Consider the following 14962-nt stretch of genomic DNA (forward strand, 5'->3'; position numbering starts at 1 on the left):
CTTGTTTCTACTTTGAACAATATACTTATGCTTTTACGTATTGTTCCATCAGGGTGGTAAGCATCTGCCATTACCTCTAATGACCTTTCAAATATCATATTTGGGGGAAAACTTATGTTGTGACTCTTTCCTTTCCAAAAGAAAAAGAAGAGCCCAATTCCAAGTCCCATTTCCCTTGCATCTATGACAGAATCATGTGACCTAGTTTCTCCCAACCAGATGCACCGATTTCCTGTGACCAACATGAAGGGAGAGAAACAGGCTCCTCTGGAATTTCCATCTGTGTGGGTGTGTGGATGGCAGTGGGTGTCAGATGGCGGCGGTGATAGTGGTAGTGGTTCGCCAGGGATGCGTGATGGAGTTCCTAGAACAAAGTCCAATTGGTTGGGCAGCAGCAGCAATCTCTTCTAATCTTCAGTGGACAGCACCACGAGTTACAGACCTGTTCTGCAACATGCTTTTGGGTATTATTCTTAGAAATAGCCTTGAGCCTGTTTGTTTTGGGGGTTTGTTTCTTTGGGTTATTTTTAGTTCTGCCCAAACTAAACTCATTGTTAGCCTTCCCATATAATTGTAATGATCTCCTCTCTGCTCAGTAGAGTCAAAGTGACCCTCCCTTGCTTTCATCTCACATTAACACCCTTGATGAATGCCAGCAACTAGAGATGTTGTCTTTTCATTCCCTGTCTTTTTTTTTTTTTTTATGATAGTCACACACAGAGAGAGAGAGAGAGAGAGAGGCAGAGACATAGGCAGAGGGAGAAGCAGGCTCCATGCACCGGGAGCCCGACGTGGGATTAGATCCCGGGTCTCCAGGATTGTGCCCTGGGCCAAAGGCAGGCGCTAAACCGCTGCACCACCCAGGGATCCCCTCATTCCCTCTCTTGTAAGGTGAGGATGCTGATGGCCCTAGCTTTCCTATCAGCTTATTTTTCACCTTCTACCTTCCAACTTCAATAATCTAAACTTTTAGAGGATCAATGTTGATAACATTCATATTTGGTTTTGTGACCATACCTCAATCCTTTTTAAAAAAATATTTTATTTATTTATTCATGAGAGAGAGAGAGAGAGAGAGGCAGAGACATAGGCAGAGGGAGAAGCAGGCTCCATGTGGGGAGCCTGATGCAGGACTTGATCCCAGGACACTGGGACCACGACCTGAGCCAAAGGCAGATGCTCAACCACTAAGCCTCCCAGATGCCTCTCCATACCTTAATCTTTAATGTTTTATCTATAAGTTAATTCCAGAAGTTAAGGATCAATGAAAGTTAAACTTTATGTAAATCTTGTTTATTTCACATCCAATTAGTATAGCCTATCCTAGGTCCTTTTTAAAATTTATCTTGGAGTGTCTTATTGCCTTTGTTTCTTGTACTGTCAGTATTTATTTCATTCTTCAGACCATCCAGCACCTTTTAAATGTGACTTTTCCCTCGAACCATAATTCTATAAGGCAGGTATTCTTATTGTCCCCATTTTACTGAAGGGCCGAAGAAACTGAAGTAGAGAACAGGATCTTCCTAAGATCGCACAAACAGCCAGAGCCAGATGTCGAATCCAGATAGGCTAGCTCTCAAGTCTGTGTGCTGAGCCACCGTGTTATGCTGCTTCTCATTCACTATACAGTCAGCAATTAGCATTGGTTCAGACCAGTGTGAGGACCTTGAGAGAAAAGAGAGCATTGCATGTTCCAGAACTGCAAGTGAAAAAAAAGTCTCGTGTGGCTGTGGAGACAAGTGTCAAGAAACAAGACACTGGCTGGAATGTGGAGTGATTGAAAAGACATGATGAGTATTTTGTTTTTAGAGATTTATTTATTTACTTACTTATTTGAGAAAGAGAGAGTGTGTGCATGAGCAGGGGGAGGGGCAGAGGGAGAGAGAAGGGAAGCAGTCCCCTCGCTGAGCATGGAGCCCCATGTGGGGCTCCATCTCAGGACCCCAAGACCATGACCTGAGCCAAAACCAAGAGGCAGACGCTTAACTGACTGAGCACCCAGGGGCCCCATGATGAGTATTTTGAACAGCATCGTAAGGCTAAAGAGAAGCCACAGGGTTTTAAGCAGAAGACTCACAATTTGATTGGCAAATATAGTAGTTATACCTCATATCAAAATTCTCTTTGACCTCTTTGTTACCAGATCCATTGGGTACTTTTCTGTTCTTTTTTTTTTTTTTAAGATTTTTATTTATTTATTCATGACAGATGCACAGAGAGAGAGAGAGAGGCAGAGACCCAGGCAGAGGGAGAAGCAGGCCCCATGCAGGGAGCCTGATGTGGGACTAGATCCCGGGACTCCAGGATTGCGCTCTGGGCCAAAGGCAGGTGCTAAACCACTGAGCCATCCAGGGATCCCCTACTTTTCTGTTCTTATTTTACTCCATCTTTACATGTGACTTCCCCACCCCCAAAACTCTTTAATGGCTTTCCTTTTCATTTGGAATAAAATTCAAACTTCTTTCCATGGACCACCAGGTCCTTCAGATCACACAGCTAATACTTGGAAGACCTAAATTTAGTATTTTTAAAAGATAACTTTGGCTAATTAGGGAAAAATGGATAGCAGTGTTTCCTCTTTCCCTTTTTTTTTTTTTTCCAAAGATTTTATTTACTTATTCATGAGAGATACAGAGAGAGAGAGGCCAAGGGAGAAGCAGGCTCTATGCAGGGAGCCTGATGTGGAACTCGATCCCGGGACCCCAGAATCACACCCTGGGCTGAAGGTGGCGCTAAACCACTGAGCCACCTGGGCTGCCTGTGTGTTCCTCTTTCTTAAACCACTTCCTTTTCAGCTTCTACAATACCTTCTTCTTCTGGTTTTTCTCCTACCTATCTGACAGTTCCTTCTTAGTCTTCATTGCTAATTTATCCTCCACTGTTCAGTCTCTAAATGTACCAGTTCCTGAGACTCATCCCCATGTCCACTTCTCTTACTATATTCCCACTCTCTTCCATTTTTCTGGCTATAAATACCATCTTCTACTGCTGAGTCCCAAATTTATTTGATTAGCCCAAATTCTTCTGCTGAGCTCCAGATCTATGTACACAAGTGCTTACTTAATGCTCTGCTTGAATGTATTGGACACATCTCAAAATTAATATACCCAAAGTGAAATCTTTTATTGCTTCCTTTAACTAATTCCTTTCCCCATCTTCCATAATTTTCAATTATTCTTTCCTTTACTACCCACATCCAATTCATCAGAAAATCTTGTCAATTAAATCTACGAGATATTTCAAGAATTCATCCACCTCTCATCACTGCTTTCACCGCAGCCCAGCCTCCCTCACCTCCCATCTGTACCACTGCTAAAGCCTCCTCATTACTGTAGTCTCTTTGATTCCACTAGTGCTCCCTGTAATCCATTTTTCCACACAGCAGTCAAAGAAACCTTGAAAAGGGTGAGTCATTGCATGTGACTTCCCCACCCCCAAAACTCCTTAATGGCTTTCCTTTTCATTTGGAATAAAATTCAAACTTCTTTCCATGGACCACCAGGTCCTTCAGATCACACAGCTAATACTTGGAAGACCTAAATTTAGTATTTTTAAAAGATAACTTTGGCTAATTAGGGAAAAATGGATTGAAAGTGGCCAAGATGTGGATACCAGAAGGCCACTAAAGGAAACTTGTAAAAATCCAGGCTACCTATTATGATGGCCTGACTGTGGCATTAACAGTGACAATGGAGAGCAAAAATGGACAGATCGAGATATATTTATTTTTTTATTGATACAAATGTACTGTCATGAAAAATACCCACAATTAAAGAAAAGAGAAGAAACCACGATTAGAGATTAAGGAAAAGAAAATTGCAGAATAATACATATGGCTTGATCCCATTATGGCATTGAGTTGGAGGTAACCAAGTTATCCAAGTAAATATCAAGTACCCAGTTGTTTATACAGGTCTGAATACACAGATGATCACTATTTTTGAAATATAAATGTAAAGATGATAAATGAAGTCAAGAGGTTAGATACCCGTTGCTAAGAGAAAAGAGAAGCAGGTTTGGGACAGTGCCAATGAATCATGCCAATGTTCTAGAGCAAGGTGAGCTTTTCTGATTCACTGTAATATTGTCCACATACTTGGAGTTTTAATCTTTGCTAGTATGGAAGGAAAAGGGGGGGCTCTCACTGTTTTAATTCATAGCTCTTTGATTACTTTTTCTAAAAAGATTTATTTATTTCTTTGAAAGAGAGCAAGTGATGAGGGGCAGAGGGAGACAATCTTTAAGCTGACTCCCCACCTACTCGGGGCTCTATCCCATGACCCGTGAGATCATGACCTGAGCCAAAACCAACAGTCAGAGGCTTAACCAACTGAGCCACTCAGGTACCCCAATAGTTCTTTGATTACTTATAAAATTATATATATAGTTTTTCCCCATATTTATCAATAATTGATACACATTTTCACCATAGAACCATTTTTTTTTCTGTCCTGGTTCTTAAATTGTTATGCACGATTTTTATGAGCTAAGAGGGAAATACACATGACTGTAGTACCCCAAGTATAGATCAGCTCAATCTTAGACAGATGAATATCTTTTTATTTAGACTTACCAAGCTAAAAGGTGACATGTGTCACTGGCAAGACAAATATGAAATGGCAAGTGTGATGAACGTGAAATACGAAGTGTGAAATTACACATTTGTAAAGGACAGTGGGACTATTTCTGAGGCTTCCTGATCATGTCTCTTAATTGAAAAACATAATTAGGGATCCCTGGGTGGCGCAGAGGTTTGGCGCCTGCCTTTGGCCCAGGGCGCGATCCTGGAGACCCGGGATCGAATCCCACATCGGGCTCCCGGTGCATGGAGCCTGCTTCTCCCTCTGCCTGTGTCTCTGCCTCTCTCTCTCTCTCTCTCTGTGACTATCATAAATAAATAAAAATTAAAAAAAAAAAAAAGAAAAACATAATTAAGTGCTGTCTTGAAATGAGGAGATTTTACTAAGCAATCTGAATCCCTGTAACTCAGAACTTCTCAGGTCACAACATAATGTGATCACTTCGCCACATAGAATCATCCACTTTTTAAAACGAAAGAAACATGGAGGCCCCTGTGTTCATTCAGTATATTTAAAATGCATGTTTTGTACTGTATTTTGTTCCTTACAGGTTAGGAATTATTGTATTTTGTGTTGTGCATAATAAAGTACTTCATGTTGCCTGACACATAATAGTCTTTGGATAAAATATTTAATAAACTCTCTCCCCCACCAACATATTCCATTTTGTAAATATGGAAGAAAACTGAGAACCACAAAGGTAAGCACTTTCACAAGCTCACTCAGATAAGTGAACAGTCTGTTGGTTTGATAAATATGACCACTAGTTCAATCTGAAAATAGAGAAGTAGTTTTGGACAAAACATTTAGCCAAAAGTGACATTCTAAGAGTAGCTACCCAATGATGGGCAACTCCAATAGTAAACTTTCTCCCCCCCACCCCCCTGCCCCATCGCCTCTGTTGTATTGTGACTGGTTCCACTCCTCTGAGTCAACCAGACAACCCTTGTCTCGAGATAGATTAAAGGTAAAGACAAACAAATACTCAATATTCAGCTTTTCAACTCCAAAAATAGGTCTTTGAAATCTGAAACAATGGGAAAGCCAGTTTATCCCATTCAAAATGAAGGTGATTAAATCATACTGCAGTGAGGAAAATCATGAGGGAGTGATTTATTGCCTCACAAAGGGAGAGGCAGTTATTCCAGTGTGGGGGGGGGGGGCGCGGGGGGTGTTGCGAGATCTGGGGATAAAGGAAAAGGGTAGGGTTAGAGGTAGGTGTACATGGGATCAGGATTCTGAACTGCCTTCTGTCTTGTGGCTGAGAATGCTGGAAGTGTGTGTGTCGTTAAAGATTGTGATATAGATTTCCTGTCCAGAGCACAGGAGTTTGTTCCTACCTCCCTGCTTGGAGCTCTGGGAAGAGAGGACCTCAAAATCCCACACTACCAATCGGTATAGACCCAGTGAAGTATAAACAGTGGTATGGCAGGGCCGTGGAGAGAGAAGGTGCTGAAATTCTGTGGGGGTCAAGGGCAGGGTGCCCCCAAATGGGCCACTTTGTCATAAAGATTATTTTGAGTTGAAAGAAATGAAGACCCAGCAGATTCAGGAAGTCCTTTACTTCCCCCCAACAACTCCCTACAAAGAATTTGGATGAAAGACTGGCTCCAGGAAGAGAGCTCACCGCTGATACCTACACTGTGATCTGAAGTAGGTCAGGTAAGAACCTAGGAAGGCCTATTTGATCAAAGTCCTCTTTGGCCCATTGTTTCTGGATGGCCCAGCAAACATTTGTTTACCAAACATTTACTCTTTTTCATCTTCCTAAAGATTGTATTCCTCCCTTTGAAGTCCCAGACCCCTCTCCCCTTTCTTTAGTTCAGGATGACATCTAGACCTCATTTGGTGTGACTGTCCTTGGAATGTGGACATCTATGTGGACTCCCCGTACATATATTACTAAATTCGATTTTCTCCTGTTAATATGTGTCATGTCAATCTGATTCTTAGTCTGCCAAGATGGGCCGTTCAGGGAACAATTCTTGCTCCTTGACAATTGCCCACGTTGGACAGCATGCGTACCTGCTGCAAGCCGCTCAAACCTGAACTCCAACCCTTGGGAGACTGGAGAGTTGAAAGACCAGTGAGGGAAAGAGATCAGAGTCTGGATAAGGAGGTGGGTTGCCAGAAAAAATACAGAATGCCCAGTTACATTTGAATTTCAGATAAACAACACATAATATTTTAGCATATTGTACATAATACTAAACAAATGTTCCTACCTGAAATTCAAATGTAATTGGGCATCCATATTTTTATTTACTAAATCTGGCAACTCTAGTGCAAAACCAGGTGCCAGGCTGATATATCGTTATTATTCTTAAAGTCAGGAGTGACTTAAATTTTGGTGGCTGGAAAAATTACTGTGTCTATACTGGGTTGGACAGCAGATCATGCTTTGAATTAAAATTCCTGCTCACCAGCAAATTTATTATTTACCTTTTCCGTGTTTCAAATATTTAAATTTTTGCCATTGCATATGTCTGCCCCAGTGACAGTAAGAGCCCATGTTTTGTAAAATGATAGATGATATTGAGATGTAAGTTCATATTCACCATTAGAAAAAAACAGAACTTTTTAACTTCACTGGTTGACCCTTTTAAATTATAAAAACATAAAATCTTCTTAACAATATTTTATGAGATTTGGACTCCTAACCCAGCTAGTTACTAATTACCAGAAAATACTTGACCTAGGGGTCACTGTTATTATTGAAAGTGGCTTAAAATTCATAACATAAATATTACATAATCAATGTTTTATGTGTTGAAATGTGAGAAGTTGAATGGTCATTTGCCAACAGATTCTGTTCTGCTTGTACTTCTCGTCATTTTTTAAAAAGTAGTTTAAAGAGTAGGCGAGTAACCAATCGGAAAGCCAGCTTTGACTCTCAACATTCCACTAGGTTTATAATATACAATAAACCTCAGGGCTACCACTTTTCACTAGCCCTGCAAATTAGGCTGTCTACATCGGGGTTGGAAACCAAGCCAAGACTTGAGTGTTAAAAGAAGTTAAAATGGTCTCTATTTAATCCATAATTTCTGCAATCCAGACCTCACCACTCTTAGGAGTAAAAAATGAGGAAGGTTTTAGCACAGACCAGTTTTGTGAGGAATTTACACTGTGAGGAATTTGACAGTGATGAGTGAGCTCTGCTGTCTCAGAGACTGATTTCTTTGGTGGGGTGCCAGTGGTCAAAGTCCCTGGTATTTAAAGCCCTGGAATTTGAGCCTTCTGTATTTTGTGCTCTCCGTGAAGATGCGTGAAAAGTTTTCATTCAGGGCTGCTCGGACAGAGGGCAGAATTTATTAGTGGCGAGTTGAGTTTATTCTTAACAGAATATATATTTGATGGCAACTTTTAACTTTCTACGTCTTGATTCTACTCCACCACCCATTGCAAGACACACTGGATTTTAAGGCAGCTTTGGGGGATGGAACAAGAAAGTAATATTCATTGTATCTATATTATAATGTACAAGTAATAACCCACATGAAATAAGTATATTGAGTGTAAATATATTCTAGTTTATAAGTTTAAATTTCTATGTAAATTGTTACTAAATTTTTACGATAATACTACATTTTAAAATATTTTAAACCTAAATGTATTACATTTATTCTTTTGTTCAATTAGTGTTTTTTTTAAGTATTTATTTATTTATATTAGAGAGAGAGAGAGAACATGAGCAGGGTGAGGGGCAGAGGGAGAAACAGACCCCCTGCTGTGGAGGGAGCAGGGTGTGGGGCTCCATCCTGGGACTCCAGAATCATGACCTGAGCCAAAGGCAGGTTCTTAACCGACTGAGCCACCCAGGTGTCCTTCAACTAGTATTTATTGAGATCCTACTTTTGCCGAGATGCTGTCTTAACAGGACACACGAGGATCTTACATCCTATCCTATTAAATAAAAAAGAAATGTCTTACAATTGGAGACATACAGTACCTCAAGTGAGTTATTTAGAATTAGTAGGCTCAGTCACACATCCGTGGAAATGAAGATAATTGAATTTGAAGATTATGCTTACTTTGGGCTAGCTGATAAGTGTGGCTACCTATCCTTCATCATTTTTATCATTTTAGCAAAATTGTAATATGCGGGGGGGGGGGTTGTTTGTCTGCCAATCAAAATCATTGACTCTCTTGTTTTAAAAAAAAATCTAGACTGAGCCACGTGAATATAGTTTGGGGGCAACCTTCATTAGGAGCTGCAGAGAGAATTAAAGATGACACATTAGTTTCTAGTTAAAAATTGCTAAATACCTTCGTTTCTTATCCTAGAATCATCTCAGGTAGCTTCGTAGAGAAATGGAAGTATATAAAAGCAGTTTGTGTGTTTTGATGTAGCCCCTTAAATCTTGTTATCACCTTTTCTATTAACTTCTATTTGCTTGCCAATTCCCTCATTTGAAAGGACTTTCAAGTTGCTGATTTTGTGAGAAATGAGGAATAGTCATTGCCAGCGCTATCCTTTTTTCTACAATTAGTATTTCTAATCACATTAGACATGTTTTCAGTATCTAGAGAGGATGCCTGCTGCCTACAGCTATCATGAACCATTAACTTTAATTAAAATTTACAAGTCTAATGTTGTTACATCTGCTAAATGCATTAACTTCCATGTTAATTACCAAAATGTTAATGTTGCATTAAAATAATGTTCCCTTTTGACAGTTCATCTATAGTTTAATTATTTATTTTGTTGGGGAATATGTTCTAAAAATTGAAGAGAGAGTAGACTATGAAGTCAAATTAGAGAAATGAGATAGCCAAACTTCCAAGGAGTAAATCTTATGGTTCAGACAGACATGGGTGAAGCATACCTGTATTCTTTATTCTGCACTTCAAGGAAATAGGTCCTCTTGTCTTACATCTGAAATATTTTTTAAAATAACATTTCCTCTTTTTTTTGCAGCTAGCTCATAGTGCTAACACTACTATTCATGCCTTATCCCTCAACTCCCAAGAGTTTGTAAGGCTACACATTCCTTTATCCATATAAATCATTTAAAAAAGAATACTTCAGCTAAAAAAAACAAAAAAAAAAACAAAAAAAGCTCAATATTTTCTACTTAAATATTTACTTATCTTTTAAAAATAGATTTATTTCAATAAGCAATCCAGTATACATTTGAGCAAAAAAAAATAACCAAAGGAAATTCTCAATGACCTACACAGATCACTGCAGTGAGCTAACCAGTATGAATACTAGTACAATATCTCACGCTTCATTGAAAGGGATTATTCTAAAATACTATTAGCATCTTCTTGTCATGGGTGTAGTTATCAGATATATCCTTGGAATATGGAAGTCTGTGTACATGAGTTAATTTTCAAATGAGAGGCATCCTTCCAAAACAGGATTATATTTGAGGTTGAGGGAAATATTAACTGCTTTATAGGTTGCAGAGCCCTCACCTCTTTTTTTTTTTTAAGATTTTATTTATTTATTCATGAGAGACATAGAGAGACAGAGAGAGGCAAAGACACAGGCAGAGGGAGAAGCAGGCTCCATGCAGGGAGCCTGATGTGGGACTCGATTCTGGGACTCCAGGATCACACCCTGGGCTGAAGGCAGGTGCTAAACCGCTGAGCCACCCAGGGATCTCCCTGATCCCTCGCCTCTTTTGCTTGTTTGTTTTTCAAGCAAACAAGAGAGAAGAACCTGTGCATGTGCAGGTGCGGGTGAGCAAGTGGGGAAGGGGCAGAGGGAGAGGGAGAGAGAGAATCTTTAGCACGCTCCACATCCAGCACAGAGCCGGACTCGGACTTGAGGCTCAGTCTCACAACCCTGAGGTCACGACCTGAGCTGAAATCAAGAGTCAGATGCTTAACCAACTGAGCCACCCGGGTGCCCCACCTGTGTTTTTTTAATCACATATGAGAGCAGTAAATTAGTTCTAAAAATAACAAGCACTTTATCTAAAAGAATGAAGAATCCCCATTTTTCTGGAATTGCTGAGTAAGGAACCCTTAGTTCCAGTAGGGCGCTCCCTTCTAGTGTTGCCCAAAGTCTAGATGGGGAATTACAGAGCTCTAGCTAGTTTTCCAAACCGTTAGTTCACCATATCTGAGACACCTTATAGCTGGACTATAAGACGGTTGTTGGAAGACTAAAACTCTTGTATTTATCTCCTTACAGTTGTACATTTATGGTGATAGTGTAGAAAATGTTTCATATACATTATTCTCTGATTACGTCAAATCTTGCTCCAAAAGGGATTTGAAACAACTCACTGAAAACAGATGTTAAAAAAACATCTGGACCCAAAGGGGGGGGAAATGGAAAGGATGATCAAGGCCCAAGAGAAAAAGAGTACAAATAGATAAGCCACAAGTTCCTCACTGAGTTAGAATTTGGCCCTAAGCTTCCAGGATGACAAAGCAAAAGTTTACTGTAATAAATTATGTGGTTCTCAATGTCCAGAGGATAAAGCAAATAGATTCCCCAGAGTTAACAAAGCTATTCTGAACCAACAGCTCTAGCCTCAGAAGAAATAGATCATGGATGGCGGTTAATAAAGGGACCTAGAGAAATGGGGTATAGTGGTTTCTCAAATTGTTAAGAAAATATTTTCCCTTAATTAATTTTTTTTAGAATAAAATCTCAAGACACATCCAATACATAAAACAAGTAAGAAAGCAACTGCTCTCAATGAACGGCAGCCCTAGGCAGAGTCTCAGCTGCTAAGCTTCTCCATCTCTTAGCCAAGAAACTCCTGGGGCACGGTTGGGGCAGCAGTACCATCCGCCAGTTAGGAATTCAGATGCTGAGTCTCACTAGCTCCTCCACCACGGACTAGGTTTGAATCTGGCAAGCTTCTTAACTTCTCTGTTCGTTTTCACACTGTAAAATAGGAATAGGCATAGAACCTACCTCTTTCTTGAAACAGCATTGCGGAAGCCTGTCACTTGGTAAGTACTCTATAAAGATTTGTTAAATTTGTAAGCCCATGAAAGAAGCACGGATGCTAATGGAGATGTTTTTGTGGATCTGATGGTGAGCAGTTTAGGTTGTATTTTTCTGAGAGTTCACATTTTGTATAAAGTAGAATTCAAAGTTTTCTGCTGAAAAGAAGGGAGAGGTTGGAGTGGGAGGTATGACCTAGCTCGCCAAGAGTGAGAGAGCGTACCAACTCCAGAAGTGCACTGCTTCCAACCCATTAGGGCAAGTGTCCATGAACTCATACTGTCCCAATCCTTCCTGCTGTACTAAGTGGCCGGGGTGCAAGCATTGGAAGGTGGATCTTGGGTTGAGGATTGCCAGGCAGAAGCAAAGAAGGCATAAGAAGAGCAAGAAAACTGGAAGTTTGGGCAAGAAAAAAAAATGGGGTTTAAAATAAGTACTTAGCTCATTAAGTTATTGTGAGGATTAAAGAATTAATACAGTAAAGGACTTAGAAGAATGTCTGCCACATAGTAAATACTCAGGAAAAGTTGTATTATTATTATTATTATGTCTAAGCTAAAGAGAGATGAAAGTGAAAACAAAAGGGCGCACATGAAGAAAAAGAATGCAAAGGGAGAGGCCTCATTATATCAAGAGCAACTGTAGTGGCAACAATTGAGAAAATTATCTGGAAAGATAGAGGATTTTGGTTAAAGAACGTGATTTTGAGGTAGTTTTTTATGAAAACGGTGGTTCTCAAAGTCACTTTGCCACCACCTGGGAGGATTGTTAAAATGCCAGGACTCTTTCTCAAAAACAGTGATTCAGTAGGACTGGGCCTTGGAATGTGTATTTTATCAAGCTTTCTAGACAATCCTGCGGCAGCCAGCCCCAAGACCACACTTGGAAAAGTCTGGGCCAGGCTATGACTCTGGCTGGTTGACACAGAATAGAAGAGCAGGCAATTGGAGATGAGGAGACCAAGGAATCGGGAGGCTTGGGTATAGGATGACTCAGTGTATTGGTTGCTGAGGTCACTCAGGATGGAGACCAGACAGGGTGGAGGAAAGGACTGTGAGCCAGAGAGCAAAGTCATCAATGAATGGGGGGAAGGTATAGTGAGGGCAGAAGAACAACAAGGTCTCCATGCCAGAGAAGCTAGGGGTGAGGTTAAAGGATATAACCTCCCAGCCAGAGGCTTATAGGAGTAGGAGTAACTAAAAAAGCCTAGAAAGTAAAGGTCTGGAATTAGCTTTGAAAAGCAAATTAGTAAGAGAATATGTAAGGAGATACTTAGAAGAGAATAATAAGAAGCTTCCATTTAAGAAGGCTATTGGAAAAGCCATGTACACAGGGGAGAACTTGGGTTTGGTTAAAGAGTAGGATACATGCTATTAAGAAATTCAGGACATAGGAGACTCATTAAATCATGGACAAAGTTCCAGAGAATACAATGAACAGAAGTTAAGGAATGTAAAACCAAGATTACAGAACAGGAGGCACATCGTATTATGAGGTTGAGAATCTGGAATAATAAAGTTGGCTGGAGGGGGTTGGCATTTTGGGGAAAGACAGAGGAAATAGGATGTGAGGTACACAAATTAAATAATGGTCACAAACTCAAGCAAACAAGGTACCTTTTTCTCACTAGGTACCATGGTGGCTACGGAAGAGACTTTACGAAGGAAAGGTGATCGAGAGTTTTTAAAGTAGCTTTTCTTAAATTTCTGTCTCAGATATTATAGGCAAGGTTCCCAAAGTTTCTCCATTTAATGTGCCCTTAGCAACTCAGTCATTTTTCTCATGGCAGTCCCAGGACCGATGACATACCTAATAGTTCTGCTTATTAAGTAATTGGCCCAAACAATTTGCTAAGTAATTGCGTCCTAAAAACTTAACTCTTTCAAAATAAATTTATGCCCACACAAATTAAACAAAAATGTAAGCTTTTATTATATCATCCTTCAATAATCATTTACTAATGGGAGGCGCACATCTATTGGGCACTGAACAACACCTCAGACTTTGAAATCAGATTGCACACCCCCACCCTCATTTTCTGTCCCACTCTGATTTTCACGTAGTACTGTGAGGACAGCTAATGGGCAGAGAGGCGCACCTGGAGAAGAACCTAGTTTTCTGGGCCATGACCCCAGGTGAACTCAATCATAGCCAGCACCAACTTGCCAACCATCTGAGTGAGCCATCTTGAAGAAGACCCTCCCGTCTCACTCCAGCCACCCCAGCAGATGCTGCACAGGGGAGAGGTGAGCTATCATCTCCCTGACCTAAGTGATGTACAGCTTCAGGAGCAAATACGTTCAAGAGATGCCTGTTTCAGGCTACTAAATTATGGGGTAGCTTGTTACACATCAGTGGGAAGTGAGACAAAAACTAATATTTACTTAAGGCACTTTCTGTGCCAAACATTATTTGTGGTGGCTTATATGAATGTTTCATTTAGTCTTCTCAACAAATTCTACAAATATCTCTGTTTTAGTTTTAGAAAACTGAAGCCTAGGGCATTTCCCCAAGGTCACACAGCTCCTGGGTGATGACTTAGGTGTAGGAAAGAGGAAGGCAAAAGGTGGGAGAGCCTATGATGGTGACCCACTTGTAAGTTTGAGATGTTAGCAGTGTTGTTGCTGGCCATGATGAATACACAAATGTAAGAAAATACAGGAAACATAAGAAAAGGGCAAGACAGGTTTGGGGGGAAGATGGTACTTGTAGCTTTGGACATTTAGGTGAGGTGATGGTGTCATACCTAAGAGCATTTGGCTGTCAGAGTCTCGAGTTTAAAGGCAGACTTATTAGAGGTACAGATGGAAACTTGGAGACTACTGAATATAAATGATATCTAGAACCTTGACAGTTGGCAAAATCATCCAGGGAAGAATGCAGATTTGGAGAATAAGAAGAGGATGATACTCTGTGATAAGACTTAAGATTTGAGGGAAGGAGAAAAAGAAAATGCAGAGAGAGGCAGGAGGGAAACCAATCAAAAATGACATGAAGAAATTCAAGGGATGAGACAAGCGAAATAACATCTGGCAAAGAAAAGATAAACCAAGTGGCCGTTCGTGGTGCAGTGGGACTAAAAGACAGGTCGTGGTGGATTGAAAAATGAAAAACTGGAAACAGTGAGGAGCATCACATAAGATTTTTTTTTTTTTTTTTTTGCTTGAAAATGTCAAGGAAAATACAACTGAAGCGCCTTATGCAAAAAGCTACCTATTGGCTCATGTAACTAACGAATCCAAGACTATTTGTGACTTTAGTCACTGCTGCACTCAGCAGCCCCAGTGATGTCACCAGGATCCACTTTCTCTCCTTTGCTCTGAGGAGTCTTCTGTGTTTGCTCACTTCTCGGCTGGGCTCTCTCCTTGTGTGGACGGACAGACTACCGCAGACAGGAGTACCTATTTCCAGGTCCTGAGCCCTTGGAAGAGAAGATCTACTTTCTCAGTAACTTGAACCAAAGTTT

The 14962-nt window shown here is 40.4% G+C and overlaps 1 long non-coding RNA gene across 8 annotated transcripts in view; it reads left to right on the forward strand.

The window, feature by feature from the left end:
• Positions 1 to 5751: 5751 nt before the first annotated feature.
• The window catches only part of LOC112648280 (uncharacterized), a 52842-nt gene continuing 43631 nt past the window's right edge, over positions 5752 to 14962 (forward strand). For all 8 annotated transcript variants that reach the window (XR_003128889.3, XR_007411760.1, XR_007411763.1 and 5 more), the window contains exon 1: positions 5752 to 6242. This is a non-coding gene — a long non-coding RNA (uncharacterized LOC112648280). The remainder of the gene's footprint in view (positions 6243 to 14962) is intronic.

The sequence above is a fragment of the Canis lupus genome, chromosome 7, assembly GCF_003254725.2.
Source record: "Canis lupus dingo isolate Sandy chromosome 7, ASM325472v2, whole genome shotgun sequence".
Lineage (NCBI taxonomy): Eukaryota > Metazoa > Chordata > Mammalia > Carnivora > Canidae > Canis > Canis lupus.